The sequence below is a fragment of the Chiloscyllium plagiosum genome, unplaced genomic scaffold, assembly GCF_037043375.1.
Source record: "Chiloscyllium plagiosum isolate Xiang-an unplaced genomic scaffold, Cpla_swu_hap1 HiC_scaffold_11, whole genome shotgun sequence".
In the NCBI taxonomy this organism is placed as follows: Eukaryota; Metazoa; Chordata; class Chondrichthyes; order Orectolobiformes; family Hemiscylliidae; genus Chiloscyllium; species Chiloscyllium plagiosum.
In genome coordinates this window covers 13,957,605-13,979,338 of record NW_028270149.1, presented here as the reverse complement: position 1 = coordinate 13,979,338, position 21,734 = coordinate 13,957,605, and the positions used below count along the sequence as shown (strand labels likewise).

At 42.8% G+C, this 21,734-nt stretch overlaps 1 pseudogene; it reads left to right on the top strand.

The window, feature by feature from the left end:
• LOC148148753 (uncharacterized) overlaps window positions 1-19,653 on the top strand; it is a 43,292-nt pseudogene extending 23,639 nt beyond the window's left edge.
• Window positions 19,654-21,734: the final 2,081 nt, after the last annotated feature.

Genomic DNA, 21,734 nt, shown 5'->3' with positions numbered 1-21,734 from the left:
GGATGATGAACTTAGAGCATGGATCAGTACTTGGAACTGTGATGTTGTGGCCATTACAGAGACTTGGGTATCGCAGGGGCAGGAATAGTTGTTACAGGTTCCAGGGTTTAGATGTTTCAAAAGGAATAGGGAGGGAAGTAAAAGAGGTGGAGGAGTGGCATTGCTAATCAGGGATAGTATCACAGCTGCAAAAGGGAGGGTGTCGAGGAGGATTTGTCTATAGGGTCAGTATGTGTGGAAATCAAAAACAAGAAAGAAGCAGTCACTTTATTGGGAGTTTTCAACAGATCCACCAATGGATCAGAGACACAGAGGAGTAGATTGGGAGGCAGATTTTGGAAAGGTGCAGAAGTGACAAGATTGTTGTCATGGGTGACTTTAACTTCCCTAATACTGATTGTAACCTCCTTAGTTCAAATAGTTTGGATGGAGCAGCTTTTGTCAGGTGTGACCAGGAAGGGTTCCTGACTCAATATGTAGATAGGCCGACTAGAGGGGTGGCCATGTTGTATTTGGTGCTCGGCAACGAACCATAGCAGGTGTTGGATCTCTTGGCGGGAGAGCATTTTAGTAATAGTGATAACAGCTCACTGACTTTAACTACGCTCATGGAGAAGGATAGGAGCAGATGGTCTGTGAAAGTAGTTAATTGGGGGAGGGGAAATTACAATGCTATTAAGCAGGAACAGGGGCACCTAAATTCAGAACAAATGTTCTCAGGGAAATGTACAACAGAAATGTGGAGGTTATTTCGGTAGCACCTGCTGATAGTGCTGGTTAGGTTTGTCCCACAGAGGCAAGGAAGGGATGGTAGGATGAAAGAATGTTCAGTAACAGGGGATGTGGAATTCCTAGTCATGAGGAAGAATGAAGCTCACTAAAGATTGAGGAAGCAAGGATCAGACAGGGCTTTAGAGGGCTGCAGGATAGCTAGGAAGGAACTGAAGTATGGACTTAGTTGAGCTAGAAGGGGGCTTCAAAAAGCTTTAGCAAGTAGGATTAAGGAAAACCCAAAGGCATTCTACGCTTATGTGAGGAACAAGAGGATGGCAAGAGTGAGGGTAGGGCTGATCAGAGACAGTGGAGGGAACTTGCGTCTGGAGTCGGAGGAGGTAGGGGAGGTCCTTAATGAATACTTTGCTTCAGTATTCACAACTGAATGGGACCTTGACGTTTGTGAGGACAACGTGAAACAGACTGATATGCTTGAGCAGGTTGATGTTAGGAAAGAGGATGTGCTGAAAATTTTGAAAAACATAAGGATAGATAAATTCCATGGGCCAGACAGGATATAACCAAGGTTACTACGAGAAAAGAGATTGCTGCGCCTTTGGCGATGATCTTTGTGTCCTCACTGTCCATTGGAGTAGTCCCAATGATTGGAGGGTGGCAAAGTGATTGCCTTGTTCAAGAAAGTGAATAGGGATACTCCTGGGAATTATAGACCAATCAAACTTATGTCAGTGGTGGGCAAACATTGGAGAGGATTCTGAGACTGGATTTATGATTACTTGGAGAACCATAAATTGATTAGAGATAGCCAGCATGGCTTTGTGAGGGGCTGGTCATGCCTCACAAGCCTTATTGAATTATTTGCAAATGTGACAAAAGACGTCGATGAAGGTAGAGCAATGGATGTACATGGATTTTAGCAAGGCATTTGATAAGGTTCCCCATGGTAGGCTCATTCAGAAAGGAAGGAGGCAGGCGGTACAGAAAAATCTGGTTGGCTGGATACAGGCTTGGCTGGCTCATAGAAGACAGCCTGCAGTCATGGTAAATGGAAAGTATTCAGCCTGGAGCTCAGTGACCAGTGGTGTTCTGCAGGGGTCTGTTCTGAGATCTCTGCTCTTTGTGATTTTTATAAATGACTTGGATGAGCAAGTGGAAGGGTGGGTTTGTAAGTTTGCCAATGACACAAAGGCTGGTGGACTTGTCGATAGAGTGGAGGGCCGTTGTAAGTTTGAACATAGAACATGGAACATAGAACAGTACAGCACAGAACAGGCCCTTCAGCCCACGATGTGCCGACCACTGATCCTGATGTATGCACCCTTAAATTTCTGTGATCATATGCATGTCCAGGAGTCTCTTAAATGTCCCCAGTGACTCTGCCTCCACAACTGCTGCTGGCAACGCATTCCATTCTCTCACAACTCTTTGTGTAAAGAACCCGCCTCTGACATCCCCTCCATACTTTCCTCTGACCAGCTTAAAACTATGACCCCTTGTGTTAGTCATTTCTGCCCTGGGAAATAGTCTCTGGCTATCGACTCTATCTATGCCTCCCATTACCTTGTATACCTCAATTAGGTCCCCTCTTCTCCTCCTTTTCTCCAATGAAAAAAGTCCGAGCTCAGTCAACTTCTCCTCATAAGATAAGCCCTCCAGTCCAGGCAGCATCCTGGTAAACCTCCTCTGAACCCTCTCCAAAGCATCCACATCTTTCTTATAATAGGGCGACCAGAACTGGACGCAGTATTCCAAGTGTGGTCTAACCAAAGTTTGATAGAGCTGCAACAAGATCTCACTACTCTTAAACTCAATACCCCTGTTAATGAAAGCCAAAACACCATATGCTTTCTTAATAACCCTGTCCACTTGGGTGGCCATTTTAAGGGATCTGCACCCCAAGATCCCTCTGTTCCTCCACACTGCCAAGAATCCTATCCTTAATCCTGTACTCAGCTTTCAAATTCGACCTTCCAAAATGCATCACCTCGCATTTATCCAGGTTGAACTCCATCTGCCACCTCTCAGCCCATCTCTGCATCCTGTCAATGTCCTGCTGCAGCCTACAACAGCCCTCTATACTGTCAACAACACCCCCAACCTTTGAGTCATCTGCAAACTTGCTGACCCATCCTTCAATCCCCTCATCCAAGTCATTAATAAAAATTACAAACAATAGAGGCCCAAGGACAGAGCCCTGTGGAACACCACTCACCACAGACTTCCAGGCAGAATATTTCCTTCTACTACCACTTGCTTCTATTGGCCAGCCAATTCTGTATCCAGACAGCTATGTTCCCCTGAACCCCATTCCTCCTGACCTTCTGAATGAGCCTACCATGGGGAACCTTATCAAATGCCTTGCTGAAGTCCATATACACCACATCCACAGCTCGACCCACATCAACCTCTCTAGTCACATCCTCAAAGAACTCGATAAGGTTTGTGACGCATGACCTGACCTTCACAAAGCCGTGTTGACTGCATTTAATCAAGCCATACTCTTCCAGATGGTCATAAATCCTATCCCTCAGAATCCTTTCTAACACCTTGCAGACGACAGACATGAGACTGACTGGTCTGTAATTGCCGGGGATTTCCCTATTTCCTTTCTTAAAGAGAGGAATTACATTTGCCTCTCTCCAGTCCTCAGGTATGACTCCAGTGGAGAGCGAGGATGAAAAGATCTTCGCAAGTGACGAAGCAATTACATTTCTCGTTTCCCAAAGCAGCCGAGGACAAATCTGGTCCGGGCCTGGCGACTTGTCAATCTTAATGTTTGACAAAATTTTCAGCACATCAGCTTCCTCTATCTCTATCCATTTCAGCATGCACACCTGCGACTGGGCTTGTATCCCCTTGAGTTTAGAAGACTGAGAGGGGATCTGATTGAGATATGTAAGATTATTAAAGGATTGGGCACTCTGGAGGCAGGAAACATGTTTTCGCTGATAGGTGAGTGCCGAACCAGAGGACACAGCTTAAAGATACAGGTTAGGCCATTTAGGACAGAGATGAGGAGAAACTTCTTCACCCAGAGAGTGGTGGCTGTGTGGAATGCTCTGCCCCAGAGGGCAGTGGAGGCCCAGTCTCTGGATTCATTTAAGAAACAGTTGGATAGAGCTCTCAAGGATAGTGGAATCAAGGGTTATGGAGATAAGGCAGGAACAGGATACTGAATAAGGATGATCAGCCATGATCATATTGAATGGTGGTGCAGACTCGAAGGGCAGAATGACCTACTACTGCACCTATTGTCTATTGTCTATTGTCTATGGTCAGGATGCAGAACTCAGGATGCAAGCTGGTAAGTGGCAGATGGAGTTCAACCTGGAAAAGTATGAAATGATTCACTTTGAAAGGTCGAATCTGAATGTAGAATTCAGAGTTAAAGGAAGGACTCTTGGCAGTGTGGAGGCACAAAGAGATCTTGGAGTCCATGTCCATAGATCCCTCAAAGTTGACACCCAAGTTGATAGGGTTGTTAAGAAGGCATATGGTGTGTTGGCTTTCTTTCAGAGGAGGATTGAGTTTCAGAGCTGTGAGGTTATGCAGCAACTTCATAGAACCCTGCTTAGACCACACTTGGAATATTGTGTTCTATTCCTGATGAAGGGTTTTTGCCCAAAATGCCGAATTTCCTGCTCCTCGGATGCTGCCTGACCTGCTGTGCTTTTCCAGCACCACTCTGCTCTAAACTCTGGTTTCCAGCATCTGCAGTCCTCACTTTTGCCTATATTGTGTTCAGTCCTGGTCACCACATTATGGGAAGGATGTCGAAGCTTTAGAGAGGTGCAGAGGAGATTCACCAGGATGCTGTCTAGACTGGAGAGCATGTCTGATGAAGAAAAGTTGAGGGAGCTTGGGCTTTTCTCATTGGAGCCAAGAAGGGTAAGAGGTGACTTGCTAGAGGTGTACAAGATGTTGAGAGACACAGATAGATTGGATAGCCGCAGACTTTTTTCTCATGGTTTAAATGTCTGTCATGAGGGGACATAATTTTGAGTTGATTGGAGGAAGGTTTAGGGGAGATGTCAGAGGGAGGTTCTTTACACAGAGAGTGGTGAGTGTGTGGAATGTGCTGCCAGTGGCGGTAGTAGATTCAGATACATTAAGGACATTTAAGCAACTCTTGGATCGGCACATGGAAGATAGGACAATGAAGGTATGTAGTTTAGTCTGATCTTCGAGTCGGATGAAAGGCTGCCATAACATCGAGGGCCAAAGGGTCTGTACTGTGTTGTACTGTTTTATGTTCTTTGTCCTAGACTCAGAGCAAAATAAACATTGCAGTAAATCCTAGAAGCTGCAGTTTTTAAGCAAGATAATAAGCCAGGAAATTTGTGAATACAGACATAATGATGTTCCAAATCATGAGGACTGGACAGAAGAAATAGGGAGAAACTCCCCACTTCAGAAAAAAATCATGAATTAGAGGGCACAGATTTAAAGAATTGACAAAAGAAGTGAGGTTCATGAGAGAAATACATTTTCACACCAAGGCTGGCTATGGTCTGGAATTTACTGTCTGAGAATATTGTAGAGCCAGATTCAATGGAATTTTCAATAAGGAACTAAATTCTTATCTGAAAACAAAGAATGTGTTAGGGTCGCAAAGCAAAAGTGGGGGAATGTCAGTAGCTGATTAGTTCATTTGGAAACATAATGGGTCAAGAAGACTCTTTCTGCCTTTTAACAATTCTGTGATTTTAATACTCTTGTGAATAAATCTGCTGCATACTGGAAACTAATATCAACCCAGTATTTCTTTGAGATATATAAAATAAACAACACTGGTAATATTTGTGGAAGCAATGAGGTGAATTCACTAAGCCCACACAAAAGACAAGAAAACATTATGAAGAATTCTATCTTTACAGAATTAATACATTGGATGGTAAGACTTGCATCCATCATTTCCATCTAAATTGGCACAGCAATATTAAATTGCTGAAGCTGGGATGCTCAATAGTCTTTGTAATAAACCAAACTGGTGTACTGATACTGAATGTTATATGGCTTTGACCCACTTTGCTTTCTTCATTGGCGCACTAGAGTTTGTTTGTGGAGAGTGGCAGTAGTCATACTGACAATGATATGATATTACTGAAGCCATCTGAATGAGAGTTTGATGGATGCTGGTGTTATCATCCTTGAAATTAGTTCAGGGAAAATCGATTACATGGGGTATTTGCTTGTATTTATCCCAAAGCAAAATTGGTCTGCTTTTATAAATGCCAGTTTATGGTCATATTACAATTTTGACGTAAATTTGCAAATTTAAGTGCCACTTCTTGTACAGAATATACAGGAATAATTATAGGTTATCGACCTGGCATCAGACTTGTGTCTGAGTTGGAAAGAAGGGAATAGCGAAACGGATGAGTAAAACGCTTTGTCATGTAAACTTTGAAACTCCAACACATTTGTTTCCAAGCATTACTTTTTTAAAATGCAATTGCCGAATGTATAAGGCACAGTTCACAGACATGAACAAATAGACTGACACTCTCAGTGCAGCACTGATGGAGCACTGTATTAGCAAAAGTGCTATCAATCAGATGACATGTAAATGAAGTAAAATGCTGATGAAACTCAAAACGTCTGGCAACATCTGGAGTGACAAACAGAGTTAATGTTTCAAGTCCGATATAACTCTCCTTCAGAATCATACTGAACGTTAAACATTAACTCTGCTTCTCCCTTCACAGACATGCTGAGTTTCTCCAGTTCTTTCTGTTTTTATTTCTGATTTCCTTTATTTGAGTTGGAAATGGAGGAAGCGATGTGAAACATCCTATTTGATTATTTGAAGTAGAGGAGTAGCATTCTCCCTAGTCTCCCAAAATATATTTAACAAAGACAGCAAGGGTCTTGAACATCTAAAGCTTTGGTTTAGTGCACTGCTGTGTGGCGTTGACATTTGAAGTTGGAGATCAATGATTCGGTACATTGATTGGTGTGTGTAGAACCTGAGAGGAGTCCCATGTAGTTGTGCGGCTGAGAGGCAATACTGGCTGTGGTTTTGGTTGGAAAGCCAACAAGAGCCCCATCTCTTGCCCCCTTTAGGGAAGGTTGCCCAATTAAATGCCCATCAGCCACTTAAGAATTTTTAAAAATCTCCAAGGGAACAACTTAAAATAAAATTACTTTTCTTGTTATAAGGATGACCAGTTATATACATTATCTACGTCAAGTTTTTATAACAGGTTTCTTAATAAACACATGAATTTGTTTATTATCAACATAAATTTTATTCAAATAAGCTGCAATCTACATGATCAGTAATATAAAAATTCAATGCTTATCCCTGTAAATATCCTTCAAAAACTTACACAACACACAATATATCTAAGGAAAAGAAAGAAAAATTGATTTCTCTGCAAAAAAATTGGTTGGTTATCTGAAAAAAAACATTTTCGCCAAGGGCTTTTTCTTGAAAGTAAAAGGATAAATCCAAAAATATCCTGGGATCTGTTGCTCTGATGTAGTCAAGTCACTATCATGCCCAGTTGTCTCTGAGCTCTTGTAGACACAGTTGAGGAAATACAATTTTGAGGTGATTGTTTTTTCAATCACTAATCGAAAAGAAAAATAAGCTTCACTGTGAATTGATGAGCCACCATGCCACCCACACTGAGCCATCAGATCTTCAAATTCTTGATACCTGACTCTTCAGTTCTTGAGGCAGCACATCAAGATTCCTCTGATGCTCTTCCAGATTAGAGAGAGCAGAATTCTTCACCTCATCTTGTGGTAAAGCCAGCTTGAAGAACTCATCAAAATTACTTCTGTTTACACAGTTCACCTAGCAGCATACAGGGTCATGAATGCATTTTTTGTTTGCAGAAATATTAAAAGATTAACCAGGAAGCATGTTCTTAGCAAACTTTCCCTCAACTCAGTATTTTCTAAGCAAACTTCCTTCCAAATCAGCTTCTTTGTAGCAAGGTTCCCTCCAAATACACCAGATAAGATAAAATCCTGTCAGCAATGATTGGAATGAGGTTGGCCGGTGGACCTCATGGAGTATAAATTTCCTGATTGGGGCTGTTAACTTGCTCCAGTTAGGGAACCCTGGCTGACAGATATAAACAGGACTGTCAGGGGTTCTGCTCACTCGAGGAGCCAGCTCTGTGCTAGCTGGGTCAGTGTCATGTATTATGCACTTGAAAATGAAGGGTGACTTGGTGAGGGAAGACTGGCCTTCATGGAGTTATTTCATGATCTCGGTCAGTCACTGTTTAACAGCCCCAGAAAGGTCTACAATAAAGCAAGCAATTACTGCCAATCATTTATATATCAATGAAGCCTTGTTGAAAAGAAAATGGGCCACAATTAACTTTCAAAAGCCACCTTTCAACAAACTACTTCTGGTATGTCCACAATAACTCTCTTTTCCACAACCTTCCAATACTTCATTCCTCCAAGCAATTTTAAATATAAAACCACATTGTGGCGTTATGGACCACCTGTAAATGTATTAGAAGAAGATATGCCTTTTTCCTCTTTCGCGATGCTTAACCAGGGGACCACCTCAAAGATTGAAGCAGATTAATATCTTAATATCAAGTGTTATTCCATTTTTCCAAAGATAGAGTCTATGTAACAGGCACAAAGATAACTGAAGAAACTTCACAGCTCAGGCAATATCTGTGGAGAGAGATACAGAGTCAATGCTCATGCCTTAATTTGATGTGATTACTTACAGTGTGGAAACAGGCCCTTCGGTCCAACAAGTCCACATCAATCTTCCGAAGTGCAACCCACCCAGACCCATTCCCCTACATCTACCACTATGGGCAATTTAGAATGACCAGATCACCTAACCTGCACATTTTATTTTGGACTGTGGGAGGAAACCAGAGCATCCAGAGGAAACCCACGCAGACACGAGGAGAATGTGCAAACTCCACACAGACAGTTGCCTGAGGGGGGAATTGAACCCGGGTCTCTGGCACTGTGAGGCAGCAGTGCTAACCACTGTACCACCATGCCACCCACTGTGACTGACCTCAGAATCACAGATTCCTTACAGTGTGGAAACAGGCCATTTGGCGAAACAAGTCCACACCTACCCTCCTAAGTGTATCCCACCCAGACCCATCCTCCTACCCTATTACTCTACATTTCCCCGGCTAATACACCTAACGTGTACACATCCCTGAACATTATGGACAATTTAGTCTGGCCAGTTCACCAAGCCTGTACACTTTTGGACTGTGGGAGGAAATCAGAGCACCCAAAGGAAACCCATGCAGACACGGAAAGAAGGTACAAACTTCACGCAGACAGTCACCTGAGGCCGGAATTGAATCCGTGTTCCTGGTGCTGTGAGGCAGAAGTGCTAACGGCTGAGTCACCGTGTTACCCACACAGCCACCATGCCATCAATACTGAGCCATCAGAACTTCAGATTCCCAGTACCTGACTCTTCCGTTCTTGAGGCAATATATCAAGATTCATTTGATATTATTTCAGATCAGAGAGAATAGAATTCTTCACCTGGTCTCACGGTAAAGCTAGCTTGAAGAACTCATCAAAATTGCTTCTGTTTACACATTTCACCCAGTACAATCATACAGAGTGATGATTGTACTAGGAACAGCAAGTTCAGCATATGCAGGAACATTCTTCAACAATACTGAAGTGGGAGATCCACATTGTTCTTTCTTGTAAGAGCCCAGAGAATTCTTCATCTGCATCTCGTGTTCCAGAGACATTGTCAAAAATGACATGCAGAAAACTTAAAGTTCTTCTTATCTCATCTTTCCGTGCAGAAATGTTTGTGGTGACTCCAGATGAAATTTAACTGTCCTGACTGTGAATCTTCCACGGAAAGCAGTAAGCTCTGTGGAGATTGTAATTGGTTCATCACAGTCCTTGTGAGTCTTTTGAAGAAGCAAATCAGTACTCTGCAATTTTCATGATCATTCATTTATGTCCTCATCATAGAATTGAAAATAAGTGCAGAAATCTCAAGCTCTTGTCCTTCTATTCCAATCAAATGGCGAGATTTCTCAGCTCTTCTTCTGTGGCCCATTCAGCAGTCTTTCATTGGCAGATCTGCTCCCACATGAAAGTGACGAAAGTGACTAGTGTCCTGTCAATGGAAGTGCTATCCTCATGATCAGCACTGTTGGGAACACACGTATATTTGTGGATCGCAAGAGATAGATCATGAAGACTTGCAATTGACTTAACATATACCTTTTCAGAATGCAAAATTCAAAAGGTCAGAAAAACGGGTTTCTCAGCTGTTTATAAGGAGAATGACTGACTTTGTGGAGAATACAAACAAAAGCTTCTTTTTTCAGAAGAGATAAAGCTGAAGTTTTATGACCTTTTTGGTCTATACATGCTAGACAAACGGACTGCGTTTGGAAAGAAGCCTTTGGACTTTTGGTTTCTGTTTTGTTGGTTTCTAACAGATGTTATTTTTCAGTTTACTGAAGTAATCTCATAAAAATCTGTTTTGTTCTGGATGGCAACAATAAAGAGAAACAACATGATTGTCAAACACAATTTTCCATTCTCGAATCCATGATGATGATGCTCAGACAGATCATTTTTATCCAAATATTTAATTACTACATCTTTGATGCTAGATTCTTGCATTTTCCCTTCTCCTGATAGCTCAGTAATTCTCTGCTGCCTGTTTTCCACCCTTCGTGGGGTATCATTTGCAAACTTCCAATCCTCAGGAATCATTCCAAAATCTAGAACTTTGGAAGATGACTATTAATACATCATTTATCTCTATAGTAACGTTCTTCAGTACTCTGGGATGTAGACTACCTTACCCTGAGTACTTATCAAGCTTAAGCCCCATTAATTTCTCTATTACGGCCTTCTGACTGACACTAATTTCCTTCAAAACCTCAATATCCTCAGTCAATTGTTTTCTAGTTTGGGAAACGTCTTGTATCTTCCTCAATGTAAACAGGAACAAAATAATCATTTTGTTTCTCTGTCATTTCTCTAGTCCCCATGATAAGTTCTTTGGACACTATTTTTAATGATATTCTTCTTTTGCACAATCATAGAAGTTTTTACAGTCAATTTTCATACTGTTTTGTTGGATTACATTTGTATTCCTTTCTATTCCTTTGCTTATCAGTTAATTGGATCTCCTTTGCTATATTCTAAACTCTTTGCAATCCTTAGATTTATTATTATTTATTATTTTTACTGTTACAACACTTTTATTTTTGCATAATCCTTAACTAGCCTTTGTTAGCCGTGTTTGACATTTTTGAGTTTTGACATCTTGAAGGTAAAGATGTTTGCTCTAAACATGTCAGAGTTCTTTCGACTGTTTGTTGCCTGAAAGACAGAACTTTCAAGGTATTTTCCCAATCCAACTCAGTCAACCTATGCGCAATGCTTGCACCATTTCAAATATAATACCCTTGCTTCGGATTGAGCTACCTCATGTTTAAACAGAATGCAAAATTCAAAAATGTTGTAGTCATTCATCTCTAAGTATCATTTCACAACAAGATTATTGATTAGCCCTTGTACATTACATAATACTAGATCTCTAATAGACTCTCCTCCAGTTGGTTCTTCAATATTTTATGCTGGAAAATCATCATACATACATCCTTCACTGCTTTAGTTGATCACAGTCATAGATTCATCGAGTCTGCAGCCTAGAGACAGGCCCTTTGGCCCAATTTGCCCATGCCATTCCATTTTCAAAATTCAACTAATCCGATCTGCCCGCTTTTGGTCCCTATCCTGACATAACGATCCCCCATCAATGTACCTGCCTCAATGTTTCTTAAATGACTCAATAAAGATGGGAACAGAGTTGTGAGGTGACAACACGGAGAGAAAATAAAAGAGAAATGGGAGATGGGACACAAACTGAAGGCTTTTTGAGCAGACAGGGAACTATGAGCAAAATCAACATGGGAGTCAGGGAGGGAAGCAAGCAGTCAGGAGTTACTTGGGAATACAGTTGAAACACAGAAAGTGGGTGTCACTAATAAGTTGAATTCTTAAGAATTTATGAGGAAATAGGAGAAAAAATACAAAAAAGATGCAATTTAGGATTTGAGCAGGGAGATCCTTTTCGGATGATTTGGGCTTGTTAACATTGTATTGACATTTTTCTGATTACACTTCCATAACATCACTCAACATTAAAAGATGTAAATAAATCTGTATTGTTCTTGCTATAATTAAAATTTCCCACAGTGTCAACACCATCTTAGTCAGAAACACACTTGTGCTGGTCAAACTTTTGAGTTATGCTTTGAAAGCAGGAAGTGCACGATGATTATTTAGCCTCCAAAGTCCTCAGGGACATAAACAGGCAGTTCAATCTGACTGTTACATATCAGTCATGTAGTGTGCAGCATAAATATGAGGGAGCAGAGAGAACGGTGGTTTCCAGGAAAATCATGCTGTTGGAGCAATTGAGTAAATTGTTCAGTAACTCTGACAGAATTGAACAGATGTTTCCGGAAAGTGGTGTGATATTAAAAATTGATTTATGGGTCTCAGATGATTTAAGGAGTTTGCACAGCGACTGGTTGATGCCTACTGTTCAACAAGGCTCTGAGATTTCAGTCTTTGTTCAGCATGTATGTTTTCAAATTGTGGTTTCTGGACTTACGGGGGCTTGTTTAGGTGGTGGGGCCTACAAAGGAATCTCAAGGGGTCATAGAATTGTATAACATGGAAACAAACCTTATGTCCAACTCATTCATGCTGACCAGATATCCTAAATTGAGGTTGATGACTTGCTTGCTGAGCTGGTAAGTTTGTTTGCAGATGTTTTGCCATCATTCTAAATAACATCAGTGCACCTCAGTGAAGCATTGGTGTTCTGTTTCTTTGCTATTTATGGGCCTGGGTCTGCTGGGGTTGATGGTGTCAGTTCTAGTTTTGTTGCTGGTTCTGTTTCTTAGTGGTGGTTTTTTGGGTTCCAACTCTACATATTGTTTAATGGGGTTCAGGGTTGAGTGTCAGGCTTTCAGGAATTCAAGTGCGTGTCTTTGTTCAGCTTATCCTAGAATGGCTATGTTGTCTCAGTCAAATTTGGTGGCCTTCATTGTCCATGTCTATGGATACAAGTGGTAGCTGGTCTTTTCTTTTGGTGGCTTATTGGTATTTGTGTACCCTGCTGACTAACTTCCTTCCTATTTGCCTGATATAATGCCTTTGGCAGTCTTTACATGGTAATTTGTATCTAACGTTGGTCCTGTTTGTTGTGGGTATGGGATCCTTTATACTTGTTAGTAGCTGTCATAGTGTGGTGATTGGTTTGTGGGCTACCATGATATGCAGGGGTCGGAATAGTCTGGTGGTCATTTCTGTTATATCCTTAATGTATAGCAGTGTGGCCAGTGCTTCTGGACGTATTGTGTCTTCCTGTTGTGATCTGACATGGAGGTATCAGTGGACTATGTTTTTGGGTATCCAATGTTTCTGAAGATGTCATGTAGGTGTTCTTCTTCGGCTTCACACAGGTCCGGGGTGCTGCAGTGTGCTGTGGCTCTCTTGAACAAGGTTCTGATGCAGCTCCATTTGTTGGTGTTGGGATGGTTGCTGCTGTAGCTGAGTACTTGGTCTGTGTGGGTGGCCTTCCTGTATACACTGGTCTGCAGCTCCCACTTGGCCATGTGTGCGACCATTCCTTCCAGGAAGGGGAGTCAGTTGTTGTTCTCTTCTTCCTTGGTGAGTTGTATGCTGGTAAGGATGTTGTTTACCAGTTGATGGGTTTCATCTAGCTGTGTGCATTTGGTAATGATCAAGCTGTCATCTACATAGTCAATCCACGTTTCGGCTGGATAGTAGGCAGTGCTGTGCTTTCTAATCTTTTCATGACTGCTTCTGATGTTAATCCTGACATCGGTGATCCCATGGGTGCTCCATTGATTTGTTGGTATACCAGGCCATTGAAGCTGAAGTGAGTCGTGAGGCACACATCCAGTAGGTTGAGGGTGCTGTCTTTGCTGATGGTATTGGTGTTGTCGGTTGCCTGCATTCCTGGTCCTTCGAGTAGCGACCCTAGTGTTTCCTTGGTTACGGGGATGTGTTGAGGTGTGGTAGTACAGTGTGGTAGTAGCTGTTTTCTGAGGCATTCATGCAGAAAGTGGAGTTTAGATTAGATTAGATTAGATTAGATTACTTTACAGTGTGGAAACAGGCCCTTCGGCCCAACAAGTCCACACCGACCCGCCGAAGCGTAACCCACCCATACCCCTACATTTACCCCTTACCTAACACTACAGGCAATTTAGCATGGCCAATTCACCTGACATGCACATCTTTGGACTGTGGGAGGAAACCGGAGCACCCGGAGGAAACCCACGCAGACACGGGGAGAGCGTGCAAACTCCACACAGTCAGTAGCCTGAGACGGGAATTGAACCCGGGTCTCTGGCGCTGCGAGGCAGCAGTGCTACCCACTGTGCCACCGTGCCGAGTTGTTCGCGGGTAGCTCTGTTGGTAGGCATTGGTTTCCCGTTGGCAGGCAAATCTGAGCATGTTGTGCCCGAAAGTATTCGAGAAGACTGGTAACTCAGGTTGTGGATGAGGTTGTCTCAAATACTCTGAACTCTTACTCTAAATTAATCCTAAATTAATCTAGTCCCATTTGCCAGCATTTGGCTCATATCCCTCTAAACCCTTCCTATTCATCTACCTGTCCAAATGCCTTTTAAATGTTGTAATTGTACCTACCAGCCTCCGCCATTTCCTCTAGCAGCTCATTCCATACGTGCACCATCCTCTGCAGGAAAAGGTTGGCTCTTAAATCTTCCCCCTTTGCCTTTAAACCTAGACCCTCTGGTTTTGGACTCCCCTACTCTGGGAGCTCTTCACTATATCCATGCCCCTCCCCCCCAGTGATTTTATAAATCTCTGCAAAGTTACCTCTCAGCCTCCTATGTTCCAGCAAAAATAGCCCCAACCTATTCAGCCTCTCCTCTCCCTGGAGCTCATTAAATTTCAGACGAATCTCCATAAAATGAGCATTTCACATTCCCGTGGACAATCTGTTTCCACGATTGTTTCATTAACACCACTTTTAGGCCTTTTTGTTTGAATCCCTGTGGTGATTCAATCATTTCTTGCTGCTGCAGACTACTCAAATACAGTTTTTCTTTGCCCAACCCTATGAAAATAACCTGGATGAGAATTAAACCAAAAGCCATAAATGTAACATAGTCACCAATGAATCTGAGAGAGAATTCAGAAATAACGTCCTCACCCAATGAGAGGTTAGAATATGAAACTTGCAACCACATGATGTGGTTGAGGCAAACTGCATGGGGATATTTAAGGGGATGCCATCAAAGAGAGAAATAAGGTGAAAAGCTGTTGTGGTCCATAAACATAGATACTGACCAGTTGGGTTTAATGGCCTGCTCCTGTGCTATGATACGAATATAACAAGTAGAAACAGGAGTAGGCCATTTGGCCCCTCAAGCTTGACCCGCCATTCAACAGGATCCTGGCTGATCTGCCTCAGGTTTAATGCTAACTCGTTACATCTCTCAACTCACTGATAGTTCAGAAATCTATCTATCTCAAATTTAAACACTTTCAGCGATGTAGCCACCACAATTCTCCAGGCTAGAGAATTCCAGCCATTCACAATCCTCTAGAAAAAAAATCATTATTTCTCATTTTTCAATGAGTGTCCTCTTATTCTGTAACTATCCATCCTGTGTTTGAGACTCCCCCATTACTAATATCACTATGCATACTTTATATATAATTTTCATTCTAAGTAATTCAATGTAACATTGTAGCTAGGTAATATAATTGCCATTCCATGCAATTCAGTTTCTAGTGGCATCAGGACATGTTAATAGAGTAGGAGAAAGTGAGGACTGCAGATGCTGGAGATCAGAGTCAAAAGGTGTGGCACTGAAGAAGCACAGCAGATCAGGCAGCATCCAAGGGCAGGAGAGTTGACATTTCGGGCATAAGCCCTTCATTAGGTAAGTGTTGCGGGGCTTGGGAGAAGGAGGCTGAGAGATAAATAGGAGGATAGGGTGAGGTAGCTGGGAAGGCGATAGGTTGATGCAGGTCAGGGGTGATGGTGATAAGTCAGAGTGGAGAGTAGAGCGGATAGGTGGGAAGGAAGATGGACAGGTCATGAGGGCGGAGCTGAGTTGGAACGATGGAACTGGGGTGAGGTGGGGGGGAGGGGAGATGTGGAAACTTGTGAAGTCGATGTTGATGCCGTGTGGTTGGAGGGTCTCAAGATGGAAGATGAGGCGTTCTTCCTCCAGTCATCAGGTGGCTTGGATTTGGTGGTGGAGGAGGCCCAGGACTTGCATGTTGGTTTGTGTGTCCCAGAGATGTTCCCTGAAATTTTCCATGAGTTGGCGTCCTGTCTCCCAATGTAGAAGAGATCACATCAAGAGCATTGGATACAATAGATGACCTGTGTGGAGCTGCAGGAAAATCTCCACCAGATGTGGAAGGATCTTTTGGGTCCTTGAATAAAGGTGAAAGACGAGGTGTGGGTATAGGCTTTACACCACCTGTGGCAGCGAGGGAAGGTGCTGGGAGTGGAGAGAGGGTTGGTGGGGAGTGTGGACCTAATGAGGGAGTCGCAGAGGGAATGGTCTCTGCTGAATGCTGATAGGGATGGGAGAGAAGTATACCTCTGCTGGTAGGGTCTGATTGTAGGTGGCAGAAGTGACCGAAGATAATGCGCTGTCCTACCTGTCCATCTTCCTTCCCACTTATCCACTCCACCCTGCCCTGTGACCTGTCACCATCATTCCCCACCTGCATTTACCTATCATCTTCCCAGCTACTTTATCCCCATCCCCACCCTCCTATTTACCTCTCAGCCACCTTCCCCCAACCCCTCCCGCACACGTTCCTGCTGAAGGGCTTCTGTCCGAAAAATCGATTCTCCCGCTACTCGAATTCTACCTGACCCGACGTTAGTATGGTAATTAAGAAAGCATCTAGAAAACTTGCTTTCATCAGTCGTGGCAGAGATTATAAGAGTCAGGAGGTTATATTGGAGCTGTACAAAACTCTGGTGCACTGTGTGCAGTTCTAGACACTACATTGCAGGAAGGATGTGAGTGCACTGTTGGGAGTGAAAAGGGGTTTCACCGGGATGTTGCCTGGGTGGCCTGTGCCCGAAACGTCAAATCTCCTGTTCCCTGGATGCTGCCTGACCTGCTGTGCTGTTCCAGCAATAAAGTTTCAACTTGGAGAATTTCAGCAATGAAGAGAAGCTGTATAAGCTTGGGTTGTTTTCTTTGGAGCAGGGAAAGGGTGACCTGACGGAGGTGCATAAGATTATGGGGGGACAGACAGAGTGCATAGGAAGCAGCTGTTACCTTATCAATATTAAGGGGTATAATTTTAAGGTGAAAGACAGGAGGTTTAAAGGGGATCAGAGGAAAATCGTTTTCACCCAGACAGTGGTGAGAATCTGGAATACACTCCCTGGGAAGGTGTTTGAGGTGGGAAACCTCACAACCTATGAGCATTAATGCTCTGGCTGAGGGGCTAATGTGCAAAATGACAAGGCAAGACTGGAATGATGTGAGCATCTAGGTAGGCGCTAAGTGAGTGAATGCTAGGAAAGGAAGTAAGTAACCCTGAGATGCTCCCTGGCCCAACTGGTGAGATTCATGCTTGTCCCTTGATGCAAATGATCCCTGAAAGCTGCTGGTTTGCTGCAAATTGGAAGTGTGCCACAATGGTGCAGAAAGGCTGACATGTGTCAGGTGCCAGTGTCCATGGGCAGGAGATGCATGTGGCCACTGCCCTGGGAGCATTCCCTTAGCCATGGGTCGCAGGTGTCCAAGATGGCAGTCGAGAGGAGCAAGCAGCAAACTAGAGTCTCCAGGTAGCTGCTCAGACCTCCATGGCAGGAATGCTCAGCATTCAGTGTCTGTCAGGTTTCCTGCAGTATGGAAGGAAATTACATATTAATGAGATAAGCTTTGCGATTGATGAGAGTGATAACAGGCAATAAACACCTTTAATGTCTTGTCATCCCTAGCGAGAATCCGATCTTGACATCCAGAAAATGCAAATAGTCAAGAAAGGCCTCACTGAACTTCTCACACAATTCTTCCAGATTTCATGATACTCAGGGCCCTATAACAGTTTGCCCTCTGCGGTGCGCCAATCACCTTAAACTCAGCAAACCAAGAGGCAATTACACAGCTTCAGAAATCTATATTTACTGAATAAATATAAAATGCAGACATATTATTTGATGTTATATGTGCAGGAATTGTAAAAGGCCTTTTTGTAAATCTATCAATACTCTTAGGAGAGGAGTGCAGCTAAAATATAAGTTCAGAAAATAGAAAATATCAATTTGGGACCTATTTTCCTGCACAATCTCTATGAGACAAATGCTGTAGTCATAAGTCCTCAACAGGAATTCCTTGCAGTTAAAAAATACTGGAGTCACATATAGTTTTGCACAATTGTCGGGCTGCTGAAATATTGCCTCTTGGTATTTTTATTTTGGATTACTGATGAAAGACATGTTTTGACAAAGCCTGGCATGTAACTGCCTGTCAACATTAACTGGTGCATTATTCATTGCAATATCTCTACTAATCATTGTCTCCTTGCCAAGTAATCAGTGCTGTCTTCTCATACTGTATAGATATTGGATTCTCCCCAAAACTGATGTTCTTGCAAATTGTCCTGAACCATGCAAGATGAAAGGGTTCAACGGACTACATCTTTTAGCAGCAATGCTAAAGTCGTGTACGAATAAATATATTTCTAATTTTGTAAACATATTCTTTCAGCATAGGACATCAAAGTGTATATCTAAATAATTACTTATTAGTACCCATCAGAACTGCCAGTTCTGCTGTAGCTAAATCCAATGTCATGTGGAGGAGAGGCAGACAATATGTGGGAAAAAAGCTGAGACTTGAACAGCTTCAAAAGACGATCCAAAGATTTTATTTCTTCAATTCAGTGGAAAATCTGGCAGGAGGTAGGAGACAAGATAGATAAGGACAATATGTTTTACAGGCAGCAAAAAAATTATTATGTGGAACAGAGAATGAAGGCGAGACAAAAATAATGGGACAATGCTGAGGGGTTACTTGAATCATCTGGTATTGATCAGCAGAACAAGAACTAACGTTGAAATGTGTCAGACATGACAAACACAAAACAGACACTAATGCTCTTTAACGATGCACATACAAAAAGGCAAAATGTAGTCAGCATTACTTCTGGAACTGAATAAGATTATATATGGCCAAGGAAGATGTGGTGTGCTTTCCCAAGTCACTTTGAGCTGCTTTGCAGCAAAACACATCGTTCAACCTGTGTCAGATTGTGTATTAAGAATTCAGTTTAATTGCTCACAGCTATTCAAAAATGTGGTAATTCACAGTGACGAAATTTTCACCTTTGATGGTAATAAACCTGAAGAGTTGGGACACCCTCATTTTATTGCATATTTCATCTGAAGCAAACACATCTTACATCAAAGCAAGATACATTAATCGCCTTGGCATTTTTAAAAAATTATTTTTTCATGGGATGTGAACATCACTGGTTACCTTTACTGAAATGAGCTTTCAACATCCGATTTCATAGTTAAAGTTAAATTCCATCAGAGCATTAGCTTGGGTGGCTGGATTACAAGCCCAGAGACACTCTATGATGCAACCATCTCTCTGGCACTGGGAGATAACAACAGCAACATGCAATCGTGTAGCGCCTTTCCAATAGTAGAAAATCTAAAGTGCTTCAAGGACCATTATTAAACCAGATTTGACACAGGTGAAATAACTCCATAGAGGCCAACACTCTCTTTTTACACATCTAGAGTCCTTGACACTGATCCAGCTCATTCAGAGCCAGCTTTCAGAGTGCCCAATATGTCTGATATTCCTGTTCTTATCTGTCAGGCAGGGCTCCTTGATTGAACAGAATTAACAGCCCTAATCCAGGAACTCATATTGTATGAGGTCCATCTGGTTGACCTCATTATAATCACTACATTCGTCCCCCTCTGAGTTTGAGAAAAGGGGGGGAGATTTTTTTTTGTAGCTCCTCCTGGGGTGTTTTAGCAATGGGTCAGGTTCCGCCAACTCTGCCTCTGATATGGGCAGCGTGTAATGCACAGTCGCTCACCTCTTGCACCTCGGAAGAAATTAATTTTCTTAATCAGGTGGCAAAGATGTCGAGGCAGCAACACCCCCTGTGTCCATCTCAAATTCTGAGGTATCTTCAACGCTTGAAGGAAAGGCAGAACCCATGGGCTCCAGAACAGTCAGAAAGGCTGTCGAGGAGCCAGGCATGTTTTGCTCCCACATTGTTTGTGAATTTGCAGCTTTCATATGGTCCATGATCTGGACTGTCGCACCGACCCGAAATTTATATGTCATTGGACGTGATCTCGAGTTGACCATGCCTTTTACCCATGCAGGGCCATTCCCATGGTTTCTACACCACCTTTGTCCCCTCAACTAAATTGTCTCTTTCACTTAACTAAATCGTGTGTCCAACATTGGTGATTCTGATCCCTTTTCACCTTTGCCTCCCACTCCCCACCGGCCCAGGAAGAGCAGATTTAACCTGGTATGGAATCTTGTCCCCATTAGCAACTTTACTGGATCTATCCCTGTAGTTGCATGAGGGATGGTCCTCTAACCAAACAGGAAGCAACGCAATTTGGTATCTAGTGAAGCTATAGGCTGTTTCTTTAAGCCTGCCTTCAATGTTTGGACTGCTCTTTCTGCCAGGTTGTTCAATGGAGCTGTCCTGAAATGTCAAATACCATTCAATTTTAGGAAATACTCTAACTGGTAAACAATGGCCCATTATCTTTGACAAACACCTTCAGGAGTCTGTGTATTGCAAAATATGCGTGCAATCTTTCTGTCGTCATCCCCATGTCTTCCACTTGAATTCTACACATGTCCAGCCACTTTGAGTTGTGTCCACAATAACTAAGAACATTGAGCCCATGAAATGACCTGAATAGTCGACATGTAACTGAGTTCAAGGATTATCCGGCCATTCCCATGTTTGTGGGGGAGCTGCCCAACGTGACTATGTCTGCATCCAATCTTGGCCATCAGACACAACTTCTTGCCAACAGCTTTATTTAAGTAAACCCTGGATAAGCCTGGTGGAGTTCATCCAATATTTGGCAGTGAGCTTTGCTCAGGCCAATCACTCTTGCTCCCCGTAATAATGTACTATCCTTTATTGTGATCTGGCCTCTCTGAGTCCAAATAGGTATCAATTCTCGTTGTGACAGCCCTTTGGTTTCCCCCATCAACACCAGCTGTTTCAATTTTGCCAGGACTGAACCTTTCTGTGTTCAAAGACTGATATTTTCAGCTGTGACTGGAAGTCTGACCAGAGCACATAAAACCAGTGGCAGTACCACTGGGGGAGTACCTGCCAGCGGGTGGCAGCTGAATGCACCTGCGTTTGCTACTTGGCCTCCTAGATGGTCTTCCAACTTGTAATTATACACAGTCAGTATTAGAGGCCACTGCTGAGTTCGGCCTGATGCTATGGGCAACACTGCCTTGTACTCTTTAAGCAGACCTAGCAGGAGTTTGTGGTCCATTATTATTATAAACTTAGATCCATATAGGACTTGGTGGAACTTCCTGACTCCAAACATGACTGCCAAACCTTCCTTCTCGACCTAAGTGTATTTACGCTCTGCATTAGCCAAAGTCTTGGATGCATACGCTATTGGGTGTTCCTCTCCATTGGGACACCTATGAGCTAATACTACCCCAAAGTCATACAGGGAGGCATCAAATATCAATATCAGATCTCGCATGGGATCATAGTGTGCCAACACCTTAGAGGATGATAACCAACAGCCACTCTCAGACAACTCACCAGGACAAAGGACCCGATACCCAGCATGAGCAAAACCAACGTAGTGTACAAAATCCCATGCAAGGACTGCACAAAACACTACATAGGACAAACAGGAAGACAGCTAACGATCCATATCCATGAACACCAACTAGCCACGAAATGATATG